The sequence below is a fragment of the Podarcis bocagei genome, assembly GCF_964188305.1.
Source record: "Podarcis bocagei genome assembly, chromosome: 5".
NCBI lineage: Eukaryota > Metazoa > Chordata > Lepidosauria > Squamata > Lacertidae > Podarcis > Podarcis bocagei.
In genome coordinates this window covers 95,562,071-95,589,573 of record NC_138129.1, presented here as the reverse complement: position 1 = coordinate 95,589,573, position 27,503 = coordinate 95,562,071, and the positions used below count along the sequence as shown (strand labels likewise).

At 45.3% G+C, this 27,503-nt stretch overlaps 1 long non-coding RNA gene across 1 annotated transcript; it reads left to right on the top strand.

The window, feature by feature from the left end:
• The first annotated feature begins 7,530 nt into the window (after positions 1-7,530).
• Positions 7,531-8,529, top strand: LOC308587883. The gene is made up of 3 exons (XR_014008555.1): positions 7,531-7,580; positions 7,784-8,112; positions 8,451-8,529. It is a non-coding gene; the product is annotated as an uncharacterized lncRNA (long non-coding RNA).
• The last annotated feature ends 18,974 nt before the right edge of the window (positions 8,530-27,503 follow it).

Sequence of the window (27,503 nt, the reverse complement as noted above, 5' to 3'; positions counted from 1 at the left end):
GACGCGAACCCGGTTCCCCAGATTACGAGACTACCGCTCTTAACCACTACACCACACTGCTTACGGCTTACAAATTTTCAGGGACTTTAAGTTTGAGCCATCGTTGCTCATTTGCTGATTTTGTCTTGGGTATTGCAGTGGTACAGAAAGTTTAAAAACTGTTGACCAGCAACCATGGCAGAATAGACAACAATGGATATGTGTATTGTGGGTGATATTATCAGAATGTCTTCAGGTATCTGAAAAATGACAATACTGGACTAGATGGAATTGTGAAAAGCAATCTAAAAGGCTTTCCCCCAGTTTCTTTTGTTTCTCCAGCTACAGACAGGAGGTTCCTGTAGCACTGATGAGGAATCATTTCCCCATAATCACAGTCTGTTTCCCGTGGTCAAGTTCCTTCTGTAATGTTTAATCAGCAGTGCCTTGTTCAGCAAAGGACCTCTGCAACTTTAATGAGTAGCTTCCTCCTTGCAGCTTCTGCTCCCGTTATTTTTCTAATTTCCTCCTGTTCAGCATAGTTGGCGTTAACCAATGCTACTGTTTCGCCATAATGTTCTCCCGAAAAGTGGAATACGACTGTATTAAATTAAATAAATAATCTTTCCCGTGCACATTCCTACAGAAGGGAGTCTGGCCCTCATTGCTTCATCTTTATTTTTCTTTCTTATTTGTGAAATTGTACTATCTTGCTACAAAAGAAATAATTTTTTAAAACAATGAAAAGCTTCTGGTAATTAAAACACCCCCACAATACACAGACAACAAGTATTTAATAGATACAGGGAAAATAAAGAGCAATTTGTCAACTATTCACCAGTAATGTTGACAATGTTGACGAGGAAGCAATGGAATGCAGAGAAAACTTCTGATTAAAGGCTCAAGTGATTTGGGGGGGGGGGAGAGTGAGGTTTGGCCAAAAATCAGATCTGCACAAAATTCATAAATCACTATTCTCCCTAAAAACTTAATGAACAAAGGATAGCGATTCCAGACAAAGCAGCTTCTTGGAAGCATTTTAGTATTAGAATCACGAGTGAAAGGTAGATGGAGTCTTATTTACCAGTAATGAAATCCACAAGCCTCGCTCCTGACTCTTCCCAATTTAAGCCAAACAATAGCCCAACTACAGCCTTATAAAACAGGAAACTAAAGGGGACCATCACAACATGAAAGAGGTCTGGGCCCCCTCTCTCCCTCCTTCCCAATATTTCAAGGGCTGAAAGCAACCAGCATCTTAATGAGGAGCAAAATGCACACCTGTGGCCAGGTGTGTCGTTGGCATCCGTCTGTCTCGAGAGACAATGGAGTGCACCTCCAAGGGTGAAATCAAACTGCCAGAGAATCACAGGGCCTGCTGTGGCTGCAGAGACACGTACTGTATCTTTTTATAAGACTGTAAGTCTATAAGACTCACTTTTTCCCTCCAAAAAAGTAAGGGGAAATGTGTGTGCATCTTATGGAGCGAATGCAGCCTGCACAGCTATCCCAGAAGCCAGAACAGCAAGAGAGATTGCTGCTTTCACTGCACAGTGATCCCTCTTGCTGTTCTGGCTTCTGAGATTCAGAATATTTTTTTTCTTGTTTTCCTCCTCCAAAAACTAGGTGCGTCTTGTGGTCTGGTGCGTCTTATAGAGCGAAAAATACAGTATCTTATAACTGCTGCCTCCTGCTCTGTTTTTGCTGCGCTAGCAGCACCAAAGTGACCTCACCAGGGTGAAAGCCTGGGCAGTTTCTATGGAAGTCCTGGGCTGCCCGCCCGGGTGATAAGATTCCCGCTCTGGGCCTGGCTGATGTGGTCCAAAGGAAAGCAGATCAAGGTGTTTGGTACTGGCTTGGCTGCAGGAGTTGCCAGAAGGAGCGTACAAGGTGCCATCCAACCGTCTTAGGGACTCCACTCCAGATTTGTGTAGGGTTTTCTTCTCTCAAAGATGTCCCTCAAGGCAGCGGACGCTTAGGATCAGAATTTTCCCTCTCCAAGATCAGGGGTCAACACTTTGTCCTTGGTGGTTCCCTTCCCGCCTGCCCCCCCCCCCCCCGTTCTGTATTTCCTGTGCATGTTCCTTTAAATCTCAGCACATCGGACAGCTCCGGACAACTCTTTGATTTATTTAGTTGCCCCCTATTTTTCTTGCACATCGATTGTGCCTTCGACAGCACATTTTTAAGCGCCCCCCACCTGCCTTTAACTCCCTTCCCCTCAAGTGTTTCTGCCCACAGGATTGCACCCAAGGTCCCCCCCCCAAAAAAAAAACTTGTTAAAATCTTTAGCACTCCTAAAAACCAAGGTGCGTGTCTGTCACTCCCGCCCAAGGTTTGAGCTACTTTCACCTCATCAGCCAGTTCCCCAGACCACTGCTGAAGATCTAGGGGTCAGCAAACTTTTTCAGCAGGGGCCGGTCCACTGTCGCTCAGACCATGTGGGGGGCCGGACTATATTTTGGAGGGGGGGGAATGAACCAATTCCTATGCCCCACAAATAACCCAGAGATGCATTTTAAATAAAAGCAGACATTCTACTATGTAAAAACACCGTCCGTGGGCTGAATTTAGAAGGCGATTGGGCTGGATCCGGCCCCCAGGCCTTAGTTTGCCTACCCATGTCCTAGATGGGCTACATTCCCAGATTGATGAGCCCCATATGCCAGGAGCATGGGCGTAACCCAGGGGGCAGGGGGCAGCTGTCCCCCCCCCAAATCAATCAATATCAATACAAATCAATACAAATCTGAGGCTTCCCCCCCCCACCCCTGTCTAATAAAAATCCTGGCTACGGCATTTGCTGGGATCACCGTTTGACACAAACTTGGCTGTTAAGGAGCTGCCTTTGATTCAACTCCCCCTGTACCATATGCACATATACGTACACGTGCAAATCTGTGGTAAACAGATGCTTGGGAGTATTTCCCCACCCCCCGCCCCCAAACATACCAGCCGTCCTGTAAGCCAGAGTCTTCTTGCTCCAGTTTGCACATGGAATCCCCTTGAGAAGGCAGCAAAGGCTCCCTGTGACTCCACATCCCCTCCACTGCTTGTCACAGGGCTGATCTAATCTTGGTCTTCTGGCTTCTGCAACAAAGGGAATTTCTGTCTCAAAGGCCTCTAGCCCTTTCCCAGTGAAATTGCCCTTTCAGCCAGTAACATTTAGGCCTGTATTCTTCAGCCCAAATGGCCCAGCTTTGCCTAACATTTCGTTATCCTTCCAACGTCAGTTAACAATGCGCTGATAATATTAATGTCTCAGCAGACAGGACAAATCCCTTTGCCAATGCTAAAAAAAACCAACAGGATCTAAGTGCACATACGTGTTTGCCATAATCTGAAAGAGCAGGGGGAAATGTCTCCAAGTTCTACTTTTTCTGATAATTTCAGTGCTAAAAGGAAAAGTGTTTTTAATAAATAAATAAATAAAATAAAATAAAAAACAGGCTAGAAAATGACAGCCAGGGAAACGCAATGTTTGCACAAATCCTTCTGAACTGGAGCTTAGGTCTGTGCTTAAAAGAGAGAGCGGTGGGTGGGGGGGTTCTGTTAATTTTTGATATTTCAAAGTATATGATGGCTAGACTATATATTGTTTATCCATTTTGTAATTGGTAATAATAAACAGTCCGTCTTTTTAATTTTGCTACCAGTTTGAAAGGTGTCTCTTCCATTTTCCTGTTATTTTACAGTCTGTTCTAGGTTGCAAAACAATCAAAGTGATGGAAAGAATATTATGAAAGGATTAAATTACACCAATGTGCGTTGTGGCAGAAATCAATTGACTTACAGGTGCCACTGCTGCAAAACAAATTATAACCCAATGTTTACACAAATGCATCGAAACAGAAGAACCACGCTCCCTGCTCTGCCAACAGACAAGGTCAAATATAGAATCATAGAATCATAGAGTTGGAAGAGCCCACAAGGGCCATCGAGTCCGTCCCCCTGCCAAGCAGGAAGCACCATCAGAGCACTCCTGACATATGGTTGTCAAGCCTCTGCTTAAAGACCGCATTTTACCAGCTTCTTTACAAGAATATAATGGGGCACCTTGTCAAATGCCTTGCTGAAATCAAGGTAGGCTACATCCACTGCGTTCCCTTCATCTACCAGGCTTGTAATTCTGTCAAAAAACGAGATCAGGTTAGTCTGACATGACTTATTTTTCAGAAATCCATGCTGACTATTGGTGATCCCGATACAGAGGTCTTCTAAGGGAAGGCAGTTCAAAATCTGGATCGAGGGAAATATGTGTGTGCTCAAGAAACGTTGTGCGAATCAGCAAAGGTTTCTGCAAATGATTATGTTGCAGAAACCTGCTCTATTTGCAGGCTTCATCTTGCACCGAACCCCTCCCCTGCCCCCAAGGTTTAAAGGAAGGAGGACATCTTCAGGCGCAGAAGAAAGGCAAGGTAGGGAGATACAGGTAGGAAGTGTAAGAGGAGCTTAGAGTGAAGAGGGAGGAATGCAGAGCATTGAATCTCCACTCCTGGAACAGAGGGGACCCCAATGGCCCAAGGCTTCAACCTTTGGAGCTCTGTGTGTGGGTATTTGCAAGCCACATGGCCACTGGTCCCATCACCTCCTGGCAAATAGAAGGGCAGTGAGAGATTTTACTTTCTTGGGCTCCATGATCACTGCAGATGGTGACAGCAGTCACAAAATCAAAAGATGCCTGCTTCTGGGGAGAAAAGCAATGACAAACCTAGACAGCATCTTAAAAAGCAGAGACATCACCTTGCCGACAAAGGTCCATATGGTTAAAGCTATGGTTTTCCCAGTAGTGATGTATGGCAGTAAGAGCTGGACCATGAAGAAGGCTGAGAGCCGAAGAATGGATGCTTTTGAATTACGGTGCTGGAGGTGACTCTTGAGAGTCCCATGGACTGCAAGAATCAAACCTCTCCATTCTGAAGGAAATCAGCCCTCAGTACTCACTGGAAGGACAGATCCTGAAGCTGAGGCTCCAATACTTTGGCCACCACATGAGAAGAGAAGACTCCCTGGAAAAGACCCTGATATTGGGAAAGATGGAGGGCACAAGGAGAAGGGGACGACAGAGAACGAGATGGTTGGACAGTGTTCTCGAAGCTACAAACATGAGTTTGACCAAACTGCGGGAGGCAGTGAAAGACAGGAGGGCCTGGCGTGCTCTGGTCCATGGGGTCACGAAGAGTCAGACACAACTAAATGACTAAACAACAAGAAAGCTCTCTACAGGCACAGGATCGTGCAGCCACAGTCCCTACAAATGGCAGGCAGTATGGAACCTCAGAATTGGCCAGAACTTGCATAAATACCAGGCTCCTCATCTTCTGTCCTTGCTTGGTCAACAAAGTACAGTGGTACCTCAGGTTACATACGCTTCAGGTTACATACGCTTCAGGTTACAGACTCCGCTAACCCAGAAATAGTGCTTCAGGTTAAGATCTTTGCTTCAGGATGAGAACAGAAATCGTGCTCTGGTGGCGCGGCAGCAGCAGGAGGCCTCATTAGCTAAAGTGGTGCTTCAGGTTAAGAACAGTTTCAGGTTAAGTACGGACCTCCGGAACGAATTAAGTACTTAACCTGAGGTACCACTGTAGAATCTTCCATCTGCTGCACAGCAACCCACAACCTCCAGCTACTGAAAAAGAGTCCCATGACTGGCCTGGCCATGACTACAGTACTGAGGTTTTTGCAGATGTAGCCGTCCCAGGTTCAATTATATTCCTCCCACACCAATCACGAAGGCCTGACAGTTGCTTATTTAATTTTTCTTCCCCTCAGCAATTAATATTGTATGGTAGCTGCTAAACTGCAGGTGGGATTTCATTGGCACAGAGTTTTCTCAGTTATCGTTTGTGCGTGAACAGAAGCAAAATGTACTCTGCCCTTGGTAAAATAATGAGAAAACATTTCCCAGTAACCTTTTCCAGTAATCTCAGATCTGGTAAGGAAAACTTGTACCTCAAAGGTGATCAAATAGCATAGAGCGGAAAATGGGAAGTAGGAAATGCAATATTTATCAGACTCCAAATAAACCTGCTGGACTCTCTGACCTGCTAATAAACAAGGTCAACCTTGGAATCAGATTAATGGTTTCGGAGTCAGACAGAGAGTTGCCTGCTGTCTCCCACTGTGTGGTTTTTTCTCGCGGAAGTTTTGTAGTATAAGGATGCAAAAGTTTTTGTTGTTGTTTAATGTTGGAGGTGGTTTGATGGCACTGCCTGCCCTCTAAATACACTTACATTTTCTGATCAGAGGTGGGCTGTGAAAGATAAGTTGGGCTGGTTTCCAGATTGGTTCATTTCGAACTACAGAACATCTATTGGGGTGGGCATTTACTAGCTAGTCCCGAGTGCATCAACAGCCTTAATCCACAAAGTACTTTTGTGAGTGGTTCTAAATTGTGAATAGCGGTGGTAAAAGGAGCAGGCTGGGGAGAAAGGATGGAGGATGGAGAGATGTACACAGATACATAAATGCATAATAATAATAATAATGAAATATACTCGGAGTTGAGAGTGGATTTCATGCTCTTTATTCAGCTCATTGGCCACTTCATTGGCCTCTTTGACCTCATTCACCTCATTGACCTCATTCACCTCATTCAGCTCATTGGCCACTTTGGCCACCTCATGAGAAGAGAAGACTCCCTGGAAAAGACCCTGATGTTGGGAAAGATGGAGGGCACAAGAAGAAGGGGACGACAGAGGACGGGATGGTTGGACAGTGTTCTCGAAGCTACAAACATGAGTCTGACCTAACTGCGGGAGGCAGTGGAAGACAGGAGTGCCTGGCGTGCTCTGGTCCATGGGGTCACGAAGATTCGGACACGACTAAATGACTAAACAACAACAACAACAGCATTCAGCTCATAGTGGTGAGGAGGAATGGAAGTTCCCCCAGAATGTCTGCCTTATATACATTATTTACACAATGGGCCCCACGTGATTGGCTAATTCCGGGATTCTCCTGTAGGCCAATCAGGTTGCGGATTCCCTTCCATCTGGAGTTGGATTGGGTGGCTCCCGTGGACCAATCAGACTGCTGCATTCTGGATCCTATTGTTCTGAATCCTATCAGACTGCTGCCTTTTGGATCCTATTCAACTCAGTACATAACAAATAATACATGAGATAGCCTGCTTAATGCATGAGGGAGTGGATCTGGATTTTATATCACTTTGCCATATAATGATCTCACTTTGAAGGCCAAGCCTGACATGGATCTACAACGTGAAGCCAAGGAAAGAACTTGCTAGTAAGAAAGCAATATTTGCTAAATGCAGCTGGACCTTGTTCAAAGTAAACACACTTTGTCAACCAGAGTTTGTAGAGCTGTTAGGAGTTGGACACTGCTTAGCTGGTTTTAGTGAAAAGCCTTATTTCACTGTTGTTTCCTGAACTCTGCAAGAAAGAGCCTGCTAAAGATGTTTGCGTTAGGTTAAAGGCCATTCAGACTTTAAGATGGAGTTCACTCTGAACGTTAGTTAATAAGTAATATTCCGCTGAGGAGTTTGGTACCAGCTACTTTTGAACCAGATCGCATCTGGACTGAAACTCGGGGAAATATCCCTGAGGAAATACGGAATACATCTATTATTTTAATATGTAATTTGTAAGGTTATCTATGTGCTCTAAACTAGAATATCAACTGGTGACAGACATATGGAAAGTTACTCATTTGTTTTTCCTCTACAGTTCACTTTGACTGAAGTCAGCCAAGATTTAGCTGAACCACCAGTCAGTCACAAGATGTACTTCCTCAATTTAATAACCTTTTGACTAATTCTGCCTCGTCTTGTCTTTGACAGGGAGCCCATAGAACACAATGGGGAAGGAATGCAAGGGAAATTCCAAGTGAACAATTTGCTCCAATCAAGTCTAAGCACCGACTGGTTTCCTAGGGCCAGATTGCACCTCTTCGGCTCTACCTTTTCCTCGAGGAGTGAAATGCCCTAAAGGGGCATTATTTATGTCTGCAACAACTGCGGCCCATGTTTGGCTAGCCCAAAAATGGAAAATGAGCGACGTCCCAACCAAAGAAGAATGGCAACTTGTTGACAGAATATGCACAACTTGCAGGCTTAACATATAGAATCAGAGAACAAGAAGAACACACATTTAAAGAAGATTGGAAAAGGTTTGTTGAATATATGGAAAATAATTGTGTACAGCTGAAGGCACTGGCAGCATTAAGATAAATTCAACAGTGTAAATAAGTTTTGATGGAGGATGGATTCCATTCCATAATAATGGAAAACTGGTTGGTATAGTTTTTGCAAAATATTCAGGGATATAAGATATGCAGAATGAACCGTGGAAAGAGAAGAATGGAAGTCATTGATATCTTAAGAATGTAAAATGTTTACCTGAAATTGTAAAGCAGAAAATTTAATAAAAATCATATTAAAAAAAATAAAGAATAAAGGGGCAGGTCTGCTTGCTTGGAGCCTTAATGTCCTCCTTTTTTCCTTACAGCTCTCACTGGGAACATTACCTGAGCTGACAGGTAAACACTTGCACTTTGCAGCAGATACTTCCTGTCCCTAAATCAATACTTTGCAACAATTTATGTGTGCATTTCTGAGGAGACAGAACAGAGGTCACCTCGTTTTTGTATGGAACATGTGTGCATTGGTCTGAAATATCTCAAATTGAAAATGGTACTACTTTTGCCACAGGGAAGACTAGGTATCAGAACCCATCCAAGGCATTTGGCCACCTGAGGCAGAAGCAGCTTCTGTAAATATGAAAGAGCCACTGGATACAGTCTGAGTGGGCTCAGCTTTCTGAGAGTAGCCAGAAAGCGGTTTAGAGCAAGGCCCACCACTTCTGGCCTGGGGAGAGAAAGACACCACAGGCAGAGAGCTCTGTAAATCCTTTATTCCATTCAAGCTTATCATTTGCTTTGAAAGCAAAGTGTGTTTGAATCTGTAAGAGGCAACACGGCAGCCTTGAAGCAGGGTCATCTGCCCACCACGCCCCCTTCTGTTGGCAGCCTCTACTTACGTGCCAAGTGGCCGGCACCACAGGGCGCGAGCCACAACTCTCAAGAGACTCATTCAAGCCTTTGGCGATGAAGTCTAGATCCGACGAAGTATAGTAATACCTCTGGTTACGAACCGTCCTCCTTATACACGCTTCGGATTACGAGCTCCGCTAACCCAGAAGTAGGTGCTCCCGGTTGTGAACTTTGCCCCGGGATGCAAGCAGAAATCACGTGCCAGAGGCGCACGTGCAGCAGGAGACCCCATTAGCGAAAGCGCGCCTCAGGTTAAGAACAGTTTCGAGTTGAGAACGGACCTCCAGAACAAATTAAGTTCATAACCAGAGATACCACTCATTTGCTTTCTCTTCCATTTGAAGTGTGGCAGCTGCTGTAGTTCAGTCCGTGACCCACCTGTGGTGTTGGTTGACAGTGGCACGGGACTGAGCAGTGCGGCCATGGCTGTCACTGGTTTCTTGTTCTTGCAACATGGCTCACTGTGACTCATGACAGGGTCAGGCCTGCTAATGTGCAGTGCAGTCTTCAAAGGTAGTCCTACAGCTGCTAGCAGCCATGTGGACCCATCTACCTTCTCAAGGGGTCTTTTGGTTTACCAGTCTAGAGTCCTTGCACCCCACTGGTGAAGCCTAAAATCTGCACGACTGAAATTAAGCCTAAGAAGCCTTGCATATTCATAATTGTTGCTTACAAAATAAAAAAAATATCCTTCCAGTAGCACCTCCAGTCTCTTAGGATTTAGAATGCAAGTTCCTCGGGACAGAGACCTGCTTTATTTGTGTAGCTTTATAAAGTCCCATGTACATCAAAGTCTATAAGAATTATAATAGCAATACCACCCCTTTGGACTGCCATTGTTTCTGGGATCTATATTTCTTTGTGTATCAAAATGGGATCTGGCTCCATATATGGTTATCACATTGGTCTGTGTGTGGCTGTGTGTGACAAAATGTCAACTTGCTCCATCCGCCACCAGTGGGATTAATGGAAAACAGCCACGTTAGAGGGAAGAAATTGATTAAACTACAGAAATCACATGAATCCCGTCCTCAGCATAATATTAAACCCCTCTATAAATAACCACGGTTAAAGCCATCATTCAGCTGGCATCTAGTAGGAGTTCTGGCTCAGACAACTCGCCAGCTACCCATGCTCCCTCTCCTATGGCCAGGAGTGCAGAGTTCTTCAAGTTCTTCAATTTCTTCTGCCTTCTCCCTTGTGCTGTGTGCCAGCAGAAGCTGCCCCCCCCTTCTCTTGAGCCATATATTATACAGCCAGCAGGCAGGTACTAGAACGGCCATAATCTATTACTGAACTGTCACTGCAGGTCAAGGAAAACAGCTCCGGGTTTGCTTTATTCTTGGGAAACTGCCTTCCATCATCTGAGAACGTATCCAAGCTCTGCAGCGAGACTGGGGCAGGACATGGTAACATGACAGCAGGTGCAGGAATACAAATAGCGCCCTAAGGGCATGATTAGCTAGTAATTTTTAAAAAATTGCTCCATGTCTGAAGAGTCAGGTTTCAGAGGTCAGGGAGTTGCGTCTCTGCCTTTTGGCATTGCTGAATTGCCTTGGCAGCACATGCTGCCTCCATAGTAACTCCGACACAAATCCCTGCAGCAACTTGCATTAGGGCACATGTTCTTACAGCTCCCAAACTCGGGACCTGGAATCTGGGCCTAGAGATCTTGCTGCGCAAGGTGCAGGCAGCGTGTACACCAGTTTGTTTGCCATTTGGCACCTATTGCAAACCCCTCTGGAGCAAGAAAAGCCTTCAGTTCAAAGCTTACCTCAGTCGTGAACCAGGTCAGCTACTATTCTCTCAGCCTCTTGTCTCATTTGCAAAATAAGAACAACAGTATTGGCCAGTTTTGCCAGGTTGTTGTATAGATTACTGAGGACCAAACCTCATGCCATATAGGGGAGCTGTGGCCAGAACTCTCATGAATAATGATAATAAAAATAGAAACACTCAGCTTTTGATAGAAACAATGGCAGTGCTTTTTCTGGGGGAACGCAGGGGTACGCATACCCCTAAACATTTTGTGAATCTAAGTTTGGCCTTATTGAGGGGCAGTATTTCAATATGTTAAGTTGTCGGTGAACATATCAGACGACACAGCAATTCTTCAAACAGCTCTTATTTATTCACAGGCCAGAACAGAACTGAACTGAAGGGTTCAGTCAGCCTGCTTATATAGAGCTCCAGTACAACGTAACTGTAACAATTTTCTAAAATTATCCAATCACTGAATGTCACTTTCGATCCCTTATTTGCATAACTATCTACAGTATCCCCCTGCTGGCCAAGGGTGAGAACTTCAGTACATAACACAATATGAGTAGGAAAATGAGAGTACCCCTAAACTTTTTTTTTTTAGAAAAGAAAGCACTGAACAATGGTATTGGGGAAAGAGTAATTCACTTTTTCTCTGCACCATGTTTCTGTTTGAAATAATCCCTCAATAGCTACAATTAATACCCCTTGGGGCAGGGGGGGAGAGACACAATATAGGCAGTAGAACTTTGGAGGGACCAGTTCAGATCAAGTAAGTTAGGCATGGAAAAGGGTTGCGCTTACTCTCTCGCAATGCAACTACTCCTGTCTAACTTGGACTATTCAGCTCCTCTTAATCTCTGTGTGTGTGCATGGGGGGGGGGGGAGAGAGAGAGAGATGTGGGGTGGGGGAATTCGGATCAAGAAACTCTTGTTTCATATCCGTCTTGTCCCTTGGCCAGATAGTGTGCGTGAAACTCGTTGCCCATGCCAAATCCAACAGGAATATTGTTGTTCTCTCACGTATATCCGTCCCCAGGGATAAAAGGATGGGCTTGCAGAGTATGCTAACTACGGCATTAGTTAGGCTATATGAGCATGTGGCAGTAAGAAAGGAGAGAAATGACAGTAAGCAAAAGCTACTGGAATAGATGCAAACATGACATTCATAGAGCCACAGAGCAGAGCAGTCAGAGCCCTGAGTGCGTTAGCTGGGGCAAGAATGGCATTATCACCACCACCCAGCATTAGTATAATGAGTCTTGAATTCTGGGTGGAAATCATTTCCCTGCAACAGATTCTCTTGCTAGAGGAAAGACAGCCTCCCTCCCCCCCCCCATAATGGATGCACTAACTAATATGCATGTAACCCCTTCAGCAACTCCTGTGATTATTAAACATGACATGCACAATGAAACGATCATCTGCTAGGGCCCTTGGCTTTGAGGCGCATTCAGGAACATGCCGTATCGATCTGGTAATATCCCCTTGGACAAAAGCTGTTATCAGGATGGGGCCTATAAGAAGCAGAAATCTGACCCTGGGCAATGGGGGGGGGGAAATAAACAACCAGCTGTGTCCCTATCCAGGCAGGGGTAGCCTAACTACAGTTGCCTATTTTCTGGTAACCTCTAGGTTAGATTACTGCCACACGCTGCCTCTGAAGATGGTTCAGAAATTTCGGCTGGTGCAAAATTCAGTGGCCCGGTTGCTCACCCCCCCCCCCAGGGCAAGAACATAGTACACCGATCCTGGCCCGATTGCACCGGCTGTCAATTAGTTTCTGGGCCCAAATTAAAGTGCTGGTTTTGAGCTTTGTTGTTGTTGTTTAGTCGTGTTCAACTCTCCATGGCCCCATGAACCAGCATGAGTTTGACCAAACTGCGGGAGGCAGTGGAAGACAGGAGTACCTGGCATGCTCTGGTCCATGGGGTCACGAAGAGTCGGACACGACTAAACGATTAAACAACAACATAAACAACAACAACAACAACTTGGCTATGACCTGTCCGTCTTGGGTGGCCCTGCACGGCATAGCTCATAGCTTCTCTGAGTTATTCAATCCCCACGACAAAGCAACAATCCATGAAGGGGTAGTTTTGAGCTACGAAGCCTTGAATGGCTCAGGACTGCGATATCTCAAGGACCACCTCTCCCGATATGAACTGACCTGGATCCTGTGATCATCATCTGAGGCTCCTCTTCATGGGCCTCCTCCATGAGAGGTCTGGAGGGTGGCAACATGAGAACGGGCCTTTTCTGTGGTGGCTCCCTGTCTGCAGAGTGCTTTCCCCAGGAAGGCTCACCTGACGCCCTCATTAAATATCTTTAGGCACCAGGCAGAAACATCCCTCTATAACCAGGCCTTTGGCTTTTAACTACAGTGGTGCCTCGCAAGACGAAAATAATCCATTCTGTGATTCTCTTCGTCTAGCGGTTTTTTCGTCTTGCGAAGCAAGCCCATTGAAGGATTAGCGGATTAGCGCTATTAGCGGCTTTTAGCGGCTTATCTGCTGATTGGATCAGCTGATAAGTGGCTTAGCGGCTTAGAAAAGGGGGGGGGGAAAAAACACCAGCAGGAACTCGCAAGACATTTTCGTCTTGCGAAGCAAGCCCATAGGAAATTCGTTTTGCGAAGCACCTCCAAAACGGAAAACTCTTTCGTCTAGCGAGTTTTCCGTCTTGTGAGGCATTCGTCTTGCGGGGCACCACTGTATTTGTGGCCTTTTAGAATGTTTTTAATGCATTTCTCTCACTCCCACTGCCCCCCTAGATTTAATGTATCTCTGTAGGGATTTCTTTGTTTGTTTCTTTGTTTGTAAGTTGCTTTTTGTTGCCTTGGGCAAGATAAAGTGACTAGAAAATCTATTATTGTTGATGTTATTTATTAATGTGCAGGCAACAACCTGTATTTATTTTCTTTGAACACGAAAGGGTGGAGGGAGGGGGACGAAAGGGAGAAAACAGGTGATTGTTGTTATAGATATGAGCTGTAACAAACACTGCTTACCCAAATTGCTGGTTTTTGAAAATTAATTTATTTTCCTGATAGACTATCATGGTGAAGTATTGCATATTCCGTGAGAGGAGGCAATCACACAGTTCAGCTGTAGAAATAGGGCTATGTCAAATATCCTCTAATTTCAATCATTATCTCAAAGAAAGCATGTTTGATGCAGCCAAATTACTGGAAAAAATACACATTTTTTTCAGGATCATACAACACCTCTTCTTTCCTTCTTCTCTATACTGTTTTCTTCTTAGCCCTGAAAGTCCTTAGTTTCCTTGGCCCACGATGGTATTTAATCTAGTTGGCTATGGCTATAACTAACATGATTTTATTTGAGAGAAAAGTCTGTGGCATCCTCTTGTCAGATGTAGAATTGTGGTGTCATTGATAAAATAAAGTGATTTGCCGCGGCCAAATCAAACTAAGTAACAGGGAGAGGGCAAATGAGGAAGAAAACAGAACAGAGAAAAGTAAAACCAAAGCGATGTGAATATATTTGTAACAATGGTTAGAAATTTGCAGCGAACGATATTCTCTTTGACTCTCACAAATGGAGGCAAGTAGTTTCACCTCAGCCTTAGTAAGAAATACTAGCTGTGTAAATGACATTTTAAAGCCACATACAGAAAATTGTACAGAAATTATTATGTACTTGTTGTTGTATTTCCTGGAATATTCTAGGTATTGCTGATGGGAATGAATAGCCCTCAATAACTGTTATATTATACATGAACTTTTGCTTGGCTTCTCCCACAAAGAACGTGTTTGGCTTTGCTAATCAATGGATGCCATTAAGAGCGGAAGATTGTTCGATGATCTATGTGACGTGTATGTGATCTTAGCCTGGATCCTAGCTGTCAAGTCTCTTGAATATAAAGATTGCTGTAACAACTGGGACCCTTGGTGGAATTTTAATCAAGGCGGCTGTGGCATCTTACTGGTAAAAGTGAACACTTTCAGATACGTGGAAATAAATCAGGGCAACTGCCTCTTTTCTGTCTCGGCAGAGACTATTCTGCCTTTAACAATGGCATGATCATAAGAAATTCAGCCGGCGATCCGTTCCTTATCGCTATAGCACAATGAGGAATGGGGAAACCCAGCCAGATGGGTGGGGTATAAATAATAAAGTTGTTGTTGTTGTTGTTGTTGTTGTTGTTGTTGTTGTTGTTGTTGTTGTTGTTGTTGTTGTTGTTGTTAATGAAAGGGAAAATGGCATCTAACAGATTTCTCACTATTTACTGGAGATGCCATGGTTAAATCTAGGCTCTTCTACAGGTACTTTATGTGGTAAAGGTAAAGGGACCCCTGACCATTAGGTCCAGTCGTGGCCGACTCTGGGGTTGTGGTGCTCATCTCGCTTTATTGGCCGAGGGAGCCAGTGCATGGAAACACCGTTTACCTTCCCGCTGGAGCGGTACCTATTTATCTACTTGCACTTTGACGTGCTTTCAAACTGCTAGGTTGGCAGGAGCAGGGACCGAGCAATGGGAGCTCACCCCGTTGCGGGGATTCGAACTGCCGACCTTCTGATTGGCAAGTCCTAGGCTCTGTGGTTTAACCCACAGCGCCACCTGCGTCCCTCACTGTATGTGCTACCACTGAGCTATAACTCTCCCCAAAATGTAGACACTTTTCTTATCATCTTGCAAGAGGAGGCCACCAGCAGGTATAGTAGCAGAACACACTGTGTTCATGTTTAAAAGTGACCCAGCCAGATGGGTGGAGTTGTTGTTGTTGTTGTTGTTGTTGTTGTTGTTGTTGTTGTTATTATTATTATTATTATTATTATTATTATTATTATTATTATTATTATTATCACTGAAGTCTCTATTCTCCCCCACTCCACCCAGCTTCTTTAATCAGACAATCAGTTTCTTGGACCACACCATTGCAACATATGGTTACTGACTCACACCTGCATGCATGAAAGGGTTAACCTGAGCTCAGGTTGCTGTGGGGGTGGAGCTTATCCCTGCACCCTTTTGTTTCCTCCTTCCCAGTCTCTTTCCCTGCTTCATGTTTCCTGGAACAAGAAAGGAGCCATGCGGTCAATGGCTCCCAGCTATGAGAAAAACCAAGTGAACTGAATCTCTCCAAAAGGGAGATCATACAGCCTGCATCTTTGCTCACCCAAAGATTGTGCAATCCTTTTTGTAAGGAAACTAAGTAAGCTTCTTTTTAAGCTATTTGGAACAATTTCTTCTTGTTTTACTTCCAGAGAATGAAGTTTTGTTTGTTGTAACTTCTGGAAATTCTCTGAGTAAAATATTCACTTCTTTGCAAAACTAAGTTTCTGTGATTTATTCTATCCTAAGTAATTTAATGGGGAATGATTGTGTAAAGGTGGGCAAGGGCAGGTGCAAATCTAACCAAGTTGGAACATGCTTAACTCTGCTACAAGAGAGTAAGGATCTCTCTTCCAAATCTCTCTCTCCAGCACACATAACTCTGATTTCTACTTTTCTCTGGGGACAAACTATAAATCCACTTGGAGTTTAGTAGTGTAGGCATGCACTAAACTGCTACGAGTTTATGAATGCTACAATTTACCAGTTTCATGCCAATTTACTTTTCATGGCTTCTTGAGATCATATATATCAGGGATGGGAATCCTGTTTCATTAGATGACAACTCTCATCATCCCTCACCATTAGTCATGCTGGTTGGGGCTAATGGGACTAGGAGTCCAACACTTTGAGGGCCACTATTATGGCATTCTTTCAAAAATTATTGGAACTGTAGTTAGATGAGAATGCTTAGAATTCTGCAGAATCTGAGACCAGGGAGAAGAGATGGTGAAAGAAGACTGGAAGAAATTTAAAGTTTATTTACAGAAATATTGTAAAATTAATGAATGCTAGAAGGATGTTGGATAGAAACTAAGAGGTTTCCAGCTGTAATGTTCTAGGAGATACGGGGGAAAAAAGGTTTCACAAATGGGTAAAAGCTTAATGGTAAGGATTTGCTGAACTAACAAATTGAAGTGGAATACAAAGAAGGGAGGTTTGAGGAGGTCTGGGGAAATAAGTGTATGGAAGACATGTTATGGAAGACATGTTATGGAAAATTATTTGTTTTTTAACTGTTTTTATGTTTTCTTTTTATTTTTCATTTTCATTGTTATATTTTAAAAAACTTTAATAAATACCTTTTTTAAAAAAGAGAGAATGCTTAGAATTCTATCACAAAGCCCTACCCCCCAACCAAAATTTTCTCTTTCCATCTTTTCCCTAAAAGAGGGATTAACTATTAAAGATGCATGAGCCTGTAGCGTAGATATATCCTAAGCCTCAAGAATTGCTACAGATTTGCTCCTTCCTATTTAGGACAGCTGGGGTGAGACACTAACAGGCAAAAGAGCCAGGAGTTTCTGTATTGTGTTTAGTCTTTTAATGTAACGTTCAAACTGATATTTGCATAAAAATGGCCTGATGTTGCAATGCCCAGTGCTAAATAATCCCTGGTTTTTCTTCCCTGTTCCTTCTATTTATTCTTTTTTTATTTTAGTGGTTGTGTTGCTGCTGTGCTTAGCAATTTATTCCTCTAAAAATAGTTCCTTATCTTGCTTCTTTGGAAAACAAAGCGACGCAGAAAACTTATCAAAACGAGTGTCAGTTCTTTGATCGCTGCATTTGTCATTATTACATTTTAATGAGTGGAATATATTGAGCATGTTTCAAAAAAACTGGGTTGGGTGTGTTTGATTTCGGGCTCCTTCTTCTTTTATCAGGATTGACTCAGCAATTATTTCCGCCTAGGAAATGTGGATTTGTATAACTACGTCAAGGAAGGAGCAGCAGTGAAGTGGCTTTTTCCCCCTGGGTGCAGGACTGCAAAAACTAAGGTGCCCATTGGACAAATAATAATTTGTATGGTGAGTCCCCCTCATGGTAAAACAACAGGCAGTATGACTTTGTTTAAGTTTAATTGTGTCTCATTGGGTGGATGAGAAAGCCAGTCTTGGTTTGGCAGGGCCTGCTGCAGGTACCATTAAGGTCAAAATCTCTTATGTTACTTCTGCAAATGACCTTTCGGTGGCAGTTTTGGTGAATGTTGGGCCTCATGGCTTTGGCTAACTGACCACCAGGAATGGCTGGGGGCTCTCGAGACTGGTGGGGCCAATGGTTGGTTGTAAGGAAGGATGCAAGCAGGTGGAGGCTATCTGAGAGCAACAAGAATGAGGTTGGTGGGGAAGCAGCCCTTTTGCCCTCGTCTTCAGTCCTCTTCCGTTTTTGCAGGGGCACAGAGTTTCTATTCAATGCTGAAAAGGCACCCGTGCCTCAATCATAAGCAGTGTCTCAGGGTGGGGTGAATAAATTTGGGTTCCATATTGTTCCATGGCACCCCAGTTTCTGAGCTGTGAGATACTCCAGGGGTTCCCGTGCTTACCCAGGGTTCAGTTTCCTTGGAATGAAGGTTAGGGGAGACTTTGGAGTCGTTAGGCAATCTGATTTTATTTACACATATGTACTGTGTAGCCTGAGGGACGCGGGTGGCGCTGTGGGTTAAACTACAGAGCCTAGGACTTGACAATCAGAAGGTCGGTGGTTCGAATCGACAGGGTGAGCTCCCATTGCTCGGTCCCTGCTCCTGCCAACCTAGCAGTTTGAAAGCACGTCAAAGTGCAAGTAGATAAATAGGTACCACTCTGGTGGGAAGGTAAACGGCGTTTCCGTGCGCTGCTCTGGTTCGCCAGAAGCGGCTTAGTCATGCTGACCACATGACCCGGAAGCTGTACGCCGGCTCCCTCAGCCAATAAAGTGAGATGAGCGCCGCAACCCCAGAGTCAGCCACGACTGGACCTAATGGTCAGGGGTCCCTTTACCTTTACCGTACTGTGTAGCCTGAGCATAGGATGGAGAGGTTCACAGCATTAACCGCCCCAAAAGAGCTTGCTTCTCTATTAGTCACCGCTTTGGATAAAAACACAGAGCAAAAAGATATCTTTCTGTCTGCAGCTTGTATCATGAGCTCCTCCCCACCAAAAAAATCCCAACAACTCTGGTTGTTGTTCTTCTACCTACCAGCCAGGTGGGGGGGGGAAGGCCCACCCATTTGTTTCTATGGCAACCTCTTTTGACTTGTTAATCGTGGTACTTAAGTAGCCAGCCAAAGCCATTACTGAGACAAAGGATGTGGCTTGCTCTTATACAGTCTACCTCCATGGATACAGGAGCCCAAGAATTGGAAGGGTCCCAGGTTATCATCCAGACTGACTCCCGTCCCCCGTCCCCCAAGAAACCCATCTTAGCAATATTATTTCTGTCACTTTTGAATCTTGACTGAGAAATGCTGTTGACCATTCTGAAATCCAACGTTATTTCAACGAGCTGGGTTCCCACGAATTAGCATTATTGGGTACGATTTTATGTTTAATGAGGATGTACCGTATTTTTCGCCCTATAGGACGCACTTTTTCCCCTCCAAAAATGAAGGGGAAATCTGGGTGCGTCCTATGGGGCGAATGCAGGCTTTCGCTGAAGCTTGGAGAGCGAGAGGGGTCAGTGCGCACCGACCCCTCTCGCTCTCCAGGCTTCAGGAAGACATCCGCAGCCTAGGCAGCCCTGTGGGAGTTCCCGCAGGGCTGTCTAGGCTGCAGATAGCAGCCTGCTTCCCAGAGCGCCGGGCGCCCTGAAAGCAGAGCGCCCGGCGCTTCGGGAACACATCCGCAGCCTAGGCAGCCCTACGGGAGGTCCCCGCAGGGCTCCCCACGCTGCGTATAGCAGCCTGCTGCCCGGCGGGCGGGGTGCCCTGAAGCAGAGCGCCCCTTGCGCCGGGCAGACATCCACAGTGTGGGGAGCCCTGCAGGAGTTCCCCGCAGGGCTCCCCAAGCTGCGGATAGCAGCCTGCTGCCCGGCGGGCGGGGCGCCCTGAAACAGAGCGCCCCGCGCGCCGGGCAGACATCGGCCAGCCCCACAAGCTCGGGGGACAGCAGGGAGGCGCAGCGCCGCCATCCCACTGTTCCTCGACTTGGTTCGGTTTCCCCGACCTGCTTTTGGGGGGTAAATAAAGGGGGGGAAATTTCCTTTATTCCCCCCCAAAAAACAAGGTGCATCCTATGGGACAGAGCGTCTTATGGGACGAAAAATACGGTATATAACTTGGCTCCACAACCGGCATTCAAATGGAAATGGTTTATTCAGCAAGCTATTAATAATAATAATAATAATAATATCTTTATTGTCATTGCCCCCTCTCGGGGACAACGAAATTATTATTATATTAATGCCCTTTTTCTTCCTCAACTCCTTCTCTCAAAATATATATGTTTAAATTATGTGTATTTAGCATAATCACCTGTATTCTTTGAAAGTGTGACAACCCATTACTTTGGATGCCCTACATTCTTTACTGTTTGCATTTTACATTCTTATGATTTGTATTTTTGTAATTCTGCTGTTTCTGCAGACAAGTAAACATGTAGATTTCATTGTTTATCTTTTCCTATTCTGTGGTTTCAGGAGGAAGTAATGTTCCAACCCTTGACTGTATCTGTTGAATATAAAAAATAAAATTCAATTTTAAAAAATAAATAAATTACAATAAATTAGCATTACACATTCTTACGCTCTTCTAACCATTTTGGATTCTTGTGACATTTTACCTCTCCATGCAAAAAAAAATCCTTGCAAGTCAGCACATGCATGTATACAGGGAGTACAGCTAACTGCATGCAGTCTTGGAACTACAAAACCAATTCTGCAGTGAGGCTGCAAGTGAATTAGACATGCATTTAGAACATTTGAGTAGGCAAATACAGAAGATTGCTGGGGAAGTGGGGGAAGGATGCAGGAAAACCAAATTGTAGGTGATGGCGAAAAATAAATAATTTGCTTTGTAATAACGTCCTTGCTGAAGAGCGGAAGCAAGTACGAACACACCACAATGTCTGTTCTCTTGCCAAATCATTTCTTCTGTCCAGTGACATTTTTCACAGCTGCAGTTCCAGATGTGATGCCCACGTGAGACAAGGCAGACACAAGAGGGAGGATGTGAGTAATGGGGGCGTGATGAGCAATTGTGATGATGGTACCTTGACTGAGGAGCCATGGCGCGTGTCATTCTGCTTCACCCCCCACTGCCGATCAGCTTAGGAATAATCACAGCGACCAGACGAGAGAAGAGTCAATTCCTGCAAATGTGTGCTATCGCAATGGGGAAACCTCTTGGGATTTGCGCTCCCGTGTAACGCCTGTGATTCTCTGACAGTGAGATGAGCCTGTAGCAATGAGGAATCTTAATATAGTCACATTTGTATTTTGACTAAACTTTGTTGTTTGCCTCTGTGCTCTTTCTTTTATATCAGACCTCAGAAAGTTTAATTTGTGTATGTGTGTGCGTGCGCAGTTCTGTAGTCTTGTAAACAAAATCTGCCCTTCTTCCCTTATGGGGTACCCAAGAGCCCATATAGAGTCCTTAAGTGGGTTCTCTATCAGTAGGAGAAAATAACAGAGGCCAACCAGAGAATATTGAGAAGCAAAGCAGCTAGTAAGCCTCTTTATTGATCTTTATTGATCTGTTGCAACAGGGTGCTCCCCTCACACGCAGGAGGAGAGAGGAGGACCCAGAACAAAGGTGTGCCTGCCCTTATATAGACATTTTAAATTCCCTGCCCCGGAGCTCAAGACCACCCCTCCATACATCATACATACATCACAGAAGGGGTGTAACACAAGACCACCCCCCACAAACATCATACCTGCATCACAGAAAAGGTGGTCTACAACAGAAATTTGAATGTTGTTGTTTTTCCTGTCTGCCAGGTTATCTGATAATGCCTTTCCTGGTAGTCTGGCCATTCCTTTGAGATGGTAATTACTTAATTCCTGAGACAATGGGAAGGTTCCCTCACCCACTCCCTCCTTCCAGTAATAAAACATTTGGGCATCAAAATGGTTTCAGGACGGTCTTCCTGTGCTGCTCCAGACGTGGTTTATATATTTATGTACGTGTTTCAGGGACGCGGACTTATAAAAAATATTGGGGGGGCCCGGGAAAGCTCATGAATAATAAATAAGCTCATGAATATGCAAATAAAGTGGCTCCGGCCCTAAATAGGGCAAGCCACGCCCCCCCAGCCAGCCGATTGGCTGGCTGGGAGGTGTGGCCAGTCGGGATTCCCCTGTTCTCGCGGGATTTCCGGCAGTGCCTTGGCAGTGGCGGTGGTGCTGCGAAGCAGCGAGGCAGGAGCCCCCGCCCCCGGGGATTCCCTAATCTCGCGGGGGACGGCCGGGGCTCTCCGATTAGGGCGCGCGGCTGGCTGGCGAAGGAGCAGGTGGGGAGGAGGCGGGGGACGGCGGCGGCGCTCTGCTGGAAGGGCGCCCGAGATTATTGGGGGGGCTGAGCCCCCCCAAAAAAATTTTTGAGGGGGCTCGAGCCCCCTCAGGCCCCATGGAGTCGGCGCCTATGACGTGTTTGCTTGGTACATTTATGAACATTTATTACATATCTAAGACCTTAAAATTCTTATAACAGTAGTAAACAGATGCTTGGGATTATTCAACCCCCCCCCCCCAAAACATACCAGCCGTCTTATTGGCCCAGCAGGCCAGAGTGCTGCCTTGTTCCAATTTGCACATGGAATTCCCTTGAGCAGACAGCAAAGGCTCACTATGACTTCACATTCCACCCCCCCCCCCGCCGCTTGTCACAGGGCTGATCTAATCTTGGTCTTCTGGCATTTGCAACAAAGCGGATTTTTGTCTCAAAGGCCTCTAACCCTTTCCCAGTGAAATCGCCCTTTCAGTTTTTCATGTTTTTCATGTCTAATTACAAGTGGAGCTGGTCAGGGCTTCTGGCTCTGACACTTTCAGGGGTAGTTAAAAAGGCCATGTTTGACTCTTGTTTGGTCAGTGGTTTAGAGGTGAAGCCTAGAGAGATGTAAGGCACAGGCAGCAGAGGCGGTTCTTGTGTTCAGGCTTTGCGTGTTCAGACCCAGAAACCTCCCCCCTAAATAAATTCACACTTGACTCAAATTTTGGTTTTGGTTTTTGGCAGAATTTAGGCCACAACTTTATTGATTACAGCAAGTGAGTGGTTGCGTAGGCTCTGGTTCGACTAGCTCCCTGCCATGCAGGTAGCGCTGACCCAGGGCACCAGCATAGGTCAGCCAAGGGGGAACACCTGGATAAGCAGAAAGCCGAGAACAGGCTATCTCCGCCACCCAAATGTCCCCCTGGACTCAGGCACGGGCACAACCCCCTCTCAGGGGTTGACCAAACCACCGAGTCCCTGGATTCCTTTAACGGAATACCCTTCACATAGGGATGGCGAGAGCATTCTCCCATCCCTATCACATGAACCAGTGCCTATCCGCAACCTTACAAGTTGTGACGATTTGCTACGCGGCAGACGAAACCCAAATGGCCACAGCCAATCAGCCAAATGGGAAAATTCCTGCCATGCCCCTGTCCCAACGACAGATGACACACGACGGCATAGCAAGGTCAAGCGCAAAGCCCTAAAAGTAGGGAGAGCTGGGCGGGTGTTCTGAATGCACACGCTGAAAGAGGAAGCTCTGGGTCACGTGCATGGGCATAAATAGGTCCCTCAAACCGTTTGGACTGCGTCCCATTGGCCAGATTGCACCCAGCTTTGAGGGACCTACCAATTGGGTGTTGTGGCTGACCAATCGTTCCCACCCACAACACAGGGTGTCGGTTGTCCAGGTCTCACTGCAATACGTGCCCTCTTTAAGGGAGGACCTGATTTCTCCTTCTCACTGTCCTCAGATCCTGCCCCTGGGTTTCAGCAGGTCCAGCTCTTGGGTTTCTTAAAATTAAGCCTTTGGCAATGATTAGCTGAGCTGCCCAAATGTCGCAGAAGGCTGGGAGAGGCAGAATAATCTCTGGCTCACATTGGCTAAGCTGTTCTGAACTGAGAGAAGCGCAGAACAGGCAGGGAGGTGGGCCTTGGAGGCAGAAGAAGCAGGGGGACTTGGAAAGAAGGAGGCAGGGACCTGAGAATATAAGAGACTTGGAAAGGAGAACTGAAAGAGAAAGTCTACAGAAATGAGGGGGAGTATATAAAAGTCAGGTAGAAGAAAGGTAGCTTGAGGCTAGACAGACAGGAAAATTGCAGATGAGACAAGAGATTCAGAGGTGTTAAGGGCACATGGTAATTTGAAATTACCTGCCAGATTTTTGTCTAGAACAGTGGTTCTCAACCTGTGGGTCCCCAGATGTTGTTGGACTACAACTCCCATCATCCCTGAGCTCTGGCCTTGTTAGCTAGGGGTGATGGGAGTTGTAGTTCAACAACATCTGGGGACCCACAGGTTGAGAAAGGCTGGTCTAGAAGCTTCTAGGGATAGGGGAGACATAAGTGCTGTTCACATTTTAATATGAACCTATCAAATTTGCATTTCCCAAACAAACGTGCAAACCAAAACATAGCTCTCCTTTGAAATTCACACTTCTCTGAATTTTGCAATGTAGTTCTCTAGCCAAAGGGTGCATGCAAAGATGAAAAGTACAAGCAAAAGTGCATATATTAACGTAGATTGCTTGCAGAAGTGCATATATTAGTCAAAATAGCATGCAAAAATACAGTTTATGAACTTAATCCGTTCCGGAAGTCCGTTCTTAAACCAAAACCGTTCTTAAACTGAGGGGCACTTTCCCTAATGAGGCGTCCCGCCACCGGTGCCCTTCCACCGTTCAGACTCTATTCTTAGACCAAGGTAAAGTTCTCAAACCAAAACACTGTTTCCGGTTTTGCAGAGTTTGTAAACTAAATCATTCTTAAACCGGACTGTTCTTAAACAGAGGTACCACTGTACAGTGGTACCTCGGGTTAAGAACTTAATTCATTCTGGAGGTCTGTTCTTAACCTGAAACTGTTCTTAACCTGAAGCACCACTTTAGCTAATGGGGCCTCCTGCTGCTGCGCGATTTCTGTTCTCATCCTGAAGCAAAGTTCTTAACCCAAGGTAATATTTCTGGGTTAGCGGAGTCTGTAACCTGAAGCGTCTGTAACCTGAGGTACCACCGTATGTCTGTTAAAAGAAACGTGCACAAGAATGCATACAAATTTTTATGCAGACTTTTTAAAAAAATCTCACACATGCAGAAATGTGCTGCAGATTAGAAACATTAGAAACCAAAACTGTCAGATGCAGCCATTCCTAGAAGCTTCACTGTATTGTCAAGGTATTGCATCCAAGTGCTTTGGTTTCTTGTCTCCTGATGCAGTGAATGTGTTGTCTACCTGCAACTCCCTACAACAGCTGCCATTGCTTGTTTGCTGGAAGCCTAAAGCTATCCCTCCCTCCCACTCTCTGGTAGGCTATGCAATTCCTTGGAGGTAGGACTCACTAAATCCTCTTGTAATTTCTGACTCTGATCACCTGCTTAAAAAAATTATCATCACCATAATTATTGCCTTGTGTTTCCTTCAGATCTTTTCTTTGCACGGAATTCACATTCCTCGCTTTAAGCCGAGTAGCAATTGCCTCAGCAGGTAAAATCTGTCTTGGGGGTGGCCGTGTGAAAGAGAGTTGTAGCTTTCCCCCTTCCTCTGATCCCTCTGTCGCTTTCTCCAGAAAAAAAAGAATAACCGCAAAGTCTTTCTCGGCAGGATCAGGAGCTACGTGGGGGGCTGCGTGCATTCCCCTTGACTGGCACGAGAGTGGGTAATTGTTCAGTTGTAGCTTAAGCTTTGCTCTAGCTGTCTTTTGTTCTCTTTCAGACAGCATGTCAATTACCTGAACGACGTCCCTCAGGATCAGGTCTTTAAAAAGATTTCTTCATCGAAAGCTTTTCACATGCTCAACGCAGAGAAGATAAAAGTTCTACAATGGCAACACCGAGTCAGAGGAGGAGGAGGAGGAGGCAACTGACAGCCAGGGCCTCCCCCTGGACTGAAAGAAGGCAGTTGGGTGTGGACTGAGGTTGGTGTTGCAGTTCCCAGTAGTCCTAATAGTGGAGCCACCACTGTGCCCAGTTGCTGCTAGGCTCCTTGCAGTTCCCAATTGCCATGGGCAGTGATTCTGTGGCAGAAGACACCTTTACTGGGGGGGGGGGATCAACAGGACACAGACAGTGAGGATTGGACATGTAACATCTAATTCCTTAAAAATCAGCACTGGCACACCACAGGGATGTGTGCTAAGTCCCTACCTGTATTCATTGTATACATACGATTGTGTATCATCTGACCCGTCTACTGCAATTATTAAGTTTGCAGATGACACCACCATAAGAGGTGGAGATGAATCATCGTATAGAGGGGAGATAAAAAAATATCTACATGATGCTTAGGGAACAACTTGCACCTTAATATCAGCAAGACAAAGGAGATGGTGTTGGACTTTCAGAGGAAGAGAGAACTAGCCCCGCTGTACATCGGGGAGGGATGTGTGGAGAGAGTCTCTTCCTTTAAATTCCTAGGAGTTTATCTCAGTGAAGACTTTACTTGGAAAATCAATACAACCCAGGTGGTTAAGAAAGCCCAACAGAGACTCCATCTCCTCAGAGTACTGCGAAAGAACGATGTCAATCAACATTTGATGATCTCCTTCTACCAGTCCACAATAGAAAGTGTCCTTTCATACTGCATCACGATGTGGTACGCTGGTTTGACATCAACTGATAGGAAGTGCCTACAGAGGGTGGTGAATACAGCACAAGATATTATAGGCTGTCCCGTGAATCTGCTGGATGAAATAGTGGAAGAACGTTGCCTCAGGAGAGTGAGGAAAATTCCCAGGGATGATTCACACCCTGGCCGGCACTTTCTTGATCTCCTGCCCTCAGGCAGAAGATATAGAAGCATGATTAGTCGCACCAACAGGGTAAAGAACAGCTTCTATCTGTGGGCTGTTAGGCTGCTGAATGAAAAGATAACAAGAGGGCAACTGACTGGGTTTGCTGGGTGTGCGTCAGTAAACGAGGGGAATTAAGACTAAGAGAACTGAGTGCGGGGGGTGCTCGTGTAATCTCACTGTATACAAGTTGTAGAAGTGACAATGAAGTGTTTCAATTTTAAGTATGTATCAAGAGTTCTCACAAACCCAAGCTGGCCTCCTGTTGAGTGGGATGGGAAACATTCTTCTAGAGTCCTAGAGGAAGACGACTTTCCTCTGACTTTGCGGTTGAGGCAAGGAGTTCAAATTCCTCCAGCAAGCGACAGGAATCTCCACTCCTCCATTTCACCAACTGCCCGAGGTCTTTCGCTTCCTCGTAAGCAGAAACCGCAGAGGATGTACAAGGAAGCCACTCAGCAGCACCCAAGCAGGGGCTCTGTGTCTTTACATTCCTGCTAGCTCTTAACTTGGGGGTGGGGGAAGGGGTTTAGACACTCAACAGGGCAACTTTGCTGATTATTTAAGTGCTCAGATGCTGGTGGAAGCAGCACATGGCTTGTCTAGGAACTCTCCGTGGTGCTGGCAGAGCTTAGCCATTCCCCGCTCTCTTGATTCAGGCCCCTGAAACATAATATTCTCATACCTGATGACCAGTGCTCCAGCTGAGCTCCGTTCAGGTATTACTTGGCACACTCTTGGCTCTTCAGACAGCCAGTAAAAGACAACATTTCCCCCCTGTACCCAGTCAATGTTTCATTTTGGAACTCGGTACATTAAGCACTTCGGTTACCACTGGCAAATGTAGGATGACCAAATGCAAAGGATAGCAAGTTCCTTGTACTTTTTAATAATTGTATGGGAGAGGCCATTTTGAAGCTTTCCACATAATTATATGAGAAGCTGCAATTAGTAAAAAAAAAAACAAATCTC